This window comes from Chinchilla lanigera, unplaced genomic scaffold, assembly GCF_000276665.1.
Source record: "Chinchilla lanigera isolate Chin_1 unplaced genomic scaffold, ChiLan1.0 scaffold00045, whole genome shotgun sequence".
Classification (NCBI taxonomy): domain Eukaryota; kingdom Metazoa; phylum Chordata; class Mammalia; order Rodentia; family Chinchillidae; genus Chinchilla; species Chinchilla lanigera.
This window is the reverse complement of record NW_004955446.1, coordinates 7,826,777-7,833,983: the sequence shown is the minus strand read 5'-3', so window position 1 is coordinate 7,833,983 and position 7,207 is coordinate 7,826,777. Positions and strand designations below refer to the sequence as shown.

Here is a 7,207-nt window from a genome sequence, read left to right as displayed (position 1 = left end):
GGTATCTCATCTTATTAAAAAGCTTTTTCACAGCAAGAGAAACCACCAAGAGTGAAGACAAAACTCATGATGTGAGGAAAAAAAATGTTTGCTGGTTGTTCCTCAGACAAAGGATTACTATCTAGAACATACAAAGAACTCAAAGAATCAGACCTCCCAAATTTAAAGGCCCAATCCAAAAATGGACATCTGAGATGAATACACATTTCTCAGATGAAGAAATACAAACTCCAAATATATGAAAAAATGTTCAACATCACTGGTTATTTGAGAGATGCAAATTAAAACAAGACTGAAATTCCATCTCACCCCAGGAGGAATGGCTATCATCCAGAAATCAACGAATAATAAATGCTGGAGGGGTTGTGAGGAAAAAGGAACTCTTCTCCACTGTTGGTGGGAGTGTAGACTTGCAAAACCACTGTGGAAATCAGTGTGGAGTTTCCTCAAACACTAAGATTGGAGGTCCCATTTGACCTAGTTATTCCACTTCTGGGTATCTTCCCAGAAGAATTAAAAGCATCATTCCACAGTGATATATGTGCACCCATGTTTATCACAGCAATTTGTAATAGCTAAATCTTGGAAAACCAAATGTCCATCATCCAAAGAACAGATAAAAAAGATGTGGTCTTTTTATACAACGGAGTACTACTCAGCCACAAAGAAGGAAAAACTGGAGACTTTTATAGGTAAATGGATGTAACTCAAGACCATACTCATTAGTGAAATAAACCAGACACAAATGTATAAACATCATACTGTCTCCCTAGTGTGAGAAGCTGAAAGAGTAAATAAGATCCAAAATGTACAACAGATATTGTAAAATGGGAAGACACTTCAAGGGGAAGGAGAAACTGGGTTGGGGGAATGGAGAAAAGTAGGAAGGGAACAGCAAAAGGAAAAGAATATAATAGTTAACACAGTTATACTACTAATTTCTCTTAGTTCATTGAAAAGATAGATTTGTGCTAATATTGTTTGGACAATTCAATGCTGATATCTTGTACTCTGAGTAACTAATTTAAAGGTAACAATACGCAATGTATTAACCATTGTTACCTGCCTATCATATGTTTTGGAATTTTGTTTTTTGAGTTTTTTCCTGTAAAATAACAAAAAAGAAAATGGGTAAATGACAAATTATTCCACCCACAAAATCCACATGACTAATAAAAAGCATCAAGATTCCTTGTCACATGCATCAGATTAGAAAAGCAAGTACTGATAAGGAAATGGTCACATAAGATACTAATGGATGAGAAAACTGCTGCAATAGCTCTGGGAAAAAAATCAGCTAGAAACCAGTAAAAATATGAAGACAGACAATCTACCAGTTCTGCTGCTATAGAGAAATACTTCAATGTCACCAAAACTGCAAAATGTATGTGTTAAATCAAGGTGGTGGGTGCACAGCTATCTGGTATATTACTATCTGTTCTGCCAATTTAATCATACTCCTGCACCCTCATAGTACTTTTGATGAAATCTAAAAAAGAAATTGCAAGGCTACTTTCTAAAATGCTGTTTGAGAATTCTATTTTCCTTCCAGGAGTAATAACCTCAGTAACAAGTACATCTTGCTCCTAGATTGTGGCTTCTAAATAATCTCTGTTAAAAGAAATCAAGAATTCTTGAAGAAATGGCTGGTTCCAGGACTGGAAAAAGAAAAGTACAAGATAAACTTGTAATGCTAGAAAGCGAAAAAGAGCTCCATGAGTTATGGGGATGAGGCAGAGGTAAACAGAGCCAATTTGAGAGGCTTCTTAACTGGTCAAAACTAGGACAGTTTGAGCATCAAGTGAAGAATTCTAGCCAAGGGTAAAGACGTATCTCAGGGCAGTTACCCAGCATATGTAAGGCCCAGGGTTTGATCCCCAACACTGTGCACACACAAACACACACACACTTATAATCCAATGAATAAAATATGAAGCCATGAGTCCACACTGATATAATATAAATAATTAAGTTGAAAAGTTAATGTGGGAGAGGTAGTTTATACATTTTTCAAAGTTATAAATAACTACACCATAAAGAAGCTGGACAGATCCCTCTAAATTACCAGTAACAGAACAAATAGAGACCGAGCGCCACCTGATGGGACGCAGTGTGAAGAACACAGGATCCTGCCCGCTGTAACCTGCCAAACCTCATGACTTGAGTCTCAACATGAGGAAACAGCAGATGAACCAAAAGTGAGGAACTGCGGAGTGACTAACAAACTTGAATGGAATCTAATAATAATCAATCAGCATTACTTTCCTGATTTTTATGCCTGTATTTTGGTCTTGGAGGAAAATGACTTTAGTTTGGGGGGGAGTGAGTTCTTTAGTCTGTACTTATAACCATTCTTGTAAATTTGAAATTGTTACAAAATATAAAAATTTTTTTAAGAGCGAATTGGTAAAAGGTCTGAAGGAAGAAAAGTCACATGTGGGTGGAGAGCAAGTTATGAATATTCTATGAATATCAATGGTAGAATGATAGATTCCATTCTTGCCACAAAAAGCTGGAAGAGATATAATTGAATTTTTGCATGAAATTCATATTATATTACCGAGAGAAATTTAAGGAACAAGAATTTGAAGAGAATTTTTTATTAAGTTCCATTTCAATGTGTGTTCCAAGAATAGAACACTAGGTATAAAAGGATTAATAGATGACACTACAACTGTAACATACACACGTGTATATCATGCTTCTGTTATGGGATTGGTTCATGTCATTTTTGAGGAAATAGTTGTTGAATGTCTTCTCAGAATATTACCTTACATACTCAGATACTTTCAGAGGAAAAATGCCTCCTCTTTTGGATCATACATTTGAATCTTTAAGATCACTGTGAGTTATTACTTGTGACTGTTCTTGGTGGTTCTGTGATATTACCTGGACAGATCTCAATCATTGTCATCCCTCTTGCTTGGCTTATGGTGAGCTTCTTAAGAAAAAGATCTTTTTCTTACTAAATTTTTAGTTCTCAGGTCCTAGCAGAGACTAGTTTAACCTCTTTATAAATGTCTATGGAATGAATGCATTAGTGATTCCCAAGAATGTATTTCCAGAGTTTTGACAAATGTATACACCAGGGTTACCAGCATGAAAGTCTCCGGGTGGTCTCTCACAGTCAGGCCTCCAACCTGCTACACCAGTGTTGGTGAACCTCTGGCACCCATGCCACAGTGGCTACACACAGCCCTATCAGCACATGAGCCAAGTCGCTCACTTTCAAAGTGGGCAGCTGAAATATTTGCAAATCTAAAACTACATTTAGAAAAGCCTACAACATTTGCAGACAATCCTACAAGGCATTAGGAAATCTACAAGGAATTTTCTAGCCTTGTAGCAGCTACAAAGGAGAATTTTAGAAACAGATTTTTATAGTTCTGTAAGATGGAGAAAATCCTGTTTTCTTGCTTCTCCTAAAGCCAAATTTGACTTGATCTTCCCTGCTTATACTAGTTTGAGTTTGCAAATCTAGAAATGGAGCTATTGGAATTTCAAGAAAGCTCTATCTGGAAAAAATACATTCCAACACCTGCATGCAAAACTTGGAAAGACAGAGAAGACAGAGTATGAAGGGATGACAAAGGACAGCACAGTTGGTAGTTCTGAAAATGAAATCCTTAAAGTGTGAAATTCTCTGTTAGATAATTTTAAATTAATAAAAGCACTTGGGATTGCTTTTCTTGCTTTGCTGGGTCGTCTCATACTTGTGAGTAGCTGTTTTCAGCTTTGAGTTACATCAAATCTGACAGAAGAAACACACTAACAGATGACATAAGAGCTGCATGTGTTGCTCTCAAACTAACAAAATAAGAGCCAAGGTTTGAGAAATTCTTAACAGGCACACAACAGCAAAGAGCACATGAATTGTGCAAAAGCACACCAAGTACAAACTTTTACACTTCAATAAAAAGCAGTGTGTATCACTGAAAGCTCTGTTATTGTGTTTTTCTTTTAAGACAAAAGATGTTAATGTATGAGTTGTTTTTTCTGAACTAAAACCTCAGAAGTGAGATTTAATTGCAGTGTTGGCACTCGGCAATAAATAAGTGGGTTTTAGGTTGCAGTTTGGGGACTTGGTCTCAAAAAAGTTCATCATCACTGCTCCATACCCAGGAAACTTCTGACCAGTTCTGTGTAATTAGATTCCCCTTTCCTAAAGTTTTATATAAAGTTTTATACACATTCACACTGTATGTAGTCTTTCAAGGTTGGCTTTTATTACTCAGCATATTTTGAAGATTCATTTTTGTTGTATGTATCAGTAGTTCATTACGTTTATAGCTAGGTAAAATTTCATTCATGGATATAGGACAAAATGTTGTGCCATTCACATGTTGATAAATATGTAGACTGTCTCAAATTTTTGATAACATAAATAGAGCTGCTTGTCCTTGCACAAGTCTTCGTGCAGTAGACATACTGTGTAAACATATGTATTCATTTCATTTTTTTGGTACCAAGAATCAAACTCAGGACCTTACATGCACCAGGCAAGCGCTGTGCCGCTGAGCTACATCCCCAGCCCAATATATGTATTCTTCTATGTTGGAAAAGAATTATTATGTGACAAGGGTCCTGAGATAATCTGACAAATGTAAGAACAAAGAGATAACAAGGTAAAATGGTACACAGCCCCATGGGTTCTCCTAAAAGTCACTAGACAAAAGAACCAATGAATAGGAAACCCAGCCTTATGGATATTTCAAGATTTAAAAGCACAGACAGATAGTCCACTGCATGATCAGTCTTGTGCATATCAGCGGCACTGTCTAGATTGAACATTTAAGAGGGAGGGAATAATAACGAGCTATTATCTCAGCCTTCCAGTCCACTAGCAATAAACTAGGAGTCTCAAGCCCAGCTGCCCACAAGAACAGACAAATGGAATAAATAAGAGAAAGGAGGCAAGTGAACCTGGCCTCGGAGTCTAAAAAGCAATAGGGAAAGGCAAACTGGAGCTCCTATCCCTGAAACACTTGCTCCTAGTGGAGCTATTCACTAGCCCCCTGCAGCAATTTGTGTCACTAAAAGTTCAAGCCTACCGCTGCCAGATCTTGCAACTTTTTTGAAAAAACCATAAATAAGAACTTGTACATGATTTTCCTTTGCAAAGCGCACGTCAAACCAAATTATGTTTACAGTATGTTTAGATGAGCCAAATTTGGCCTACAGATCAATGCACCTGTTGTCTCCCGATCTCCAAAACACTCCACCCTGCTCCCACCCCCTTGCTGCCTCCTATCTGTGCCAAATGACTGAGCACTGCTCAACTCACTCGGCTCTGGCGTGTGAGCCGAGCATGCATCTCTGTCTCACACAACACATGCAAGACTCAGCCACACACACCTAATAAAAGGAAATGGAAATGGAGATCAGTCTCTATGGACAAGCATCTGTTTGATCAGAATGCTGAACCAAATTAAAATCATTTTTAAATTGTCAGTAAAGAATAGGTCTTATATCTCCAAAAATGTCATTTTTTTGGTTTTGGTTTTCTTTTGTTTGGTTTTGGGCTTTTGTTTTTAAAAACTTTTAAATGCCCTGCTTCATGTATTAAAACTAACTGTTCTCAGGGTTGAGCTCTGGCATCAAGCCTTTCTATGCTGGAAGTAAAAGAATAAACCACAAAAGATCATCAACTAAATGGAAAACTAATTCCACTGAAAATGTTGTAGAATTTTTAGCTTCTACACCAAAGACTGATTACTTACTTAAAAATATTTTAATGTCATACTATTCCAATTAAAGTCAAAAGCTTCAGGAATGAGTCAACCCTACCAGAATTCAATCTACATATGTAATTTACTTTTCCCACAGACTCTAAAAAGACTGCTGTACGAGATTACCTTTGTTAATCATATAAACACATTACGGCCTCCCACACCCTAAAGAGCATTCTTCCTTCACCACATGAGAATATAAAAACATAATTTACGATGCAGAGTATCTCATATATTCACCTGGGAAGAACTGGATGAAGTGAGGTTAATATGTTATTACCGGCCACATGCAATCATCTATTCTTGCTGATACCTAATGGCAACAGCTTCCCCATCTGGGTAATTTATTTACATAAACTGAGAAATATTTCTGGTTCCAGGATCCTACCTTCCCAATTGTGAGTGAGATGTCGGTGTCTGTTTTGCTCAGTCCCCAGTCTTTTGGTGTAGGGCTGTGGGGAGGTTATTACCCCAGGGCTTCCCAATATTGTTACACCAAGGGAGAACAACTGATTACAACAGATATGACATCCTAGATACAGTAGTATAATTAGTAATAAGCACAATTTAGAAACTGACCAACTATGGCAACTATTGATTCTGTACTTTAGACCAGAGGAGCAAAGCCAATAGTTATATAACAGAACCGATCATAAATTAGGCGTTTGTATGCAAAGTGTTTCCCCTTGTTAGAGTGGATTTACCCTGGGTTCCTCCAGGCTAGACAGTTGCCATGTCCCGAGTGCTTCCCATGCTGGCTGCTCAACCAGCACTGTAGGAGTATGGGCCAGGCACTAGGGTTCCTCTGGATCACGGCTCCCTGGATAGATGAAGGGCAGTTGGCGGAGTTTCCCCTCCCTAGAGGCTCACAGAGGCTCCCAAGGCTCACTGTAGCTCCCCTCATGGTAAGGGGGCAGAGGCAGGTTTCTCCCCTCCCAGGCGTCTCTCTACCTCAAACCCTCCATAGGTATCTCAGAGGGTAACTGATACTAATTAGGAAATGCAGTCCACTTTAATTCCTGAGACCAAAATGAACACTTGTGATAGGCCAGTGATATAAAAAGGTATAACTGATTCAAATTAGAATTCATATTTTTATAAAAAGTTCTAAGCCCTTCTATACTCAAACTAAAAAATTTTACTATAGAATATTTTAAAAATGGAAAATTGTAAGAAAATCTTCAGATACTTTAATGGTACTAGTACTTTAATGGTACTGGGGACTGACCTACTATGCTACATTCAGGCTCTTTTTAGTTTTCTTATTTTGAGATAAAGTCTTGAAAGTTACTAAGATGCCCAGGTTGGGCTAAAATTTGCAGTCTCCTGCCTCAGCCTCCCAGAGTGCTGAGATTACAGGCATGTGCCACCACGCCCACCTTAGGAAGTGATTTTTAATCTAATCTTTAGAACTCTTCTTTTACTATTGTATAATGGCAGTAAGTGAATACAACAGAAATCTACCATTTAGTCCACAA

The 7,207-nt window shown here is 37.8% G+C and overlaps 1 protein-coding gene across 2 annotated transcripts in view; it reads right to left on the bottom strand.

The window, feature by feature from the left end:
- Nucleotides 1-7,207, bottom strand: part of Depdc1b (DEP domain containing 1B) — a 64,441-nt gene that overhangs the window by 23,235 nt on the left and 33,999 nt on the right. The gene's annotated exons all lie outside the window — the stretch shown is intronic.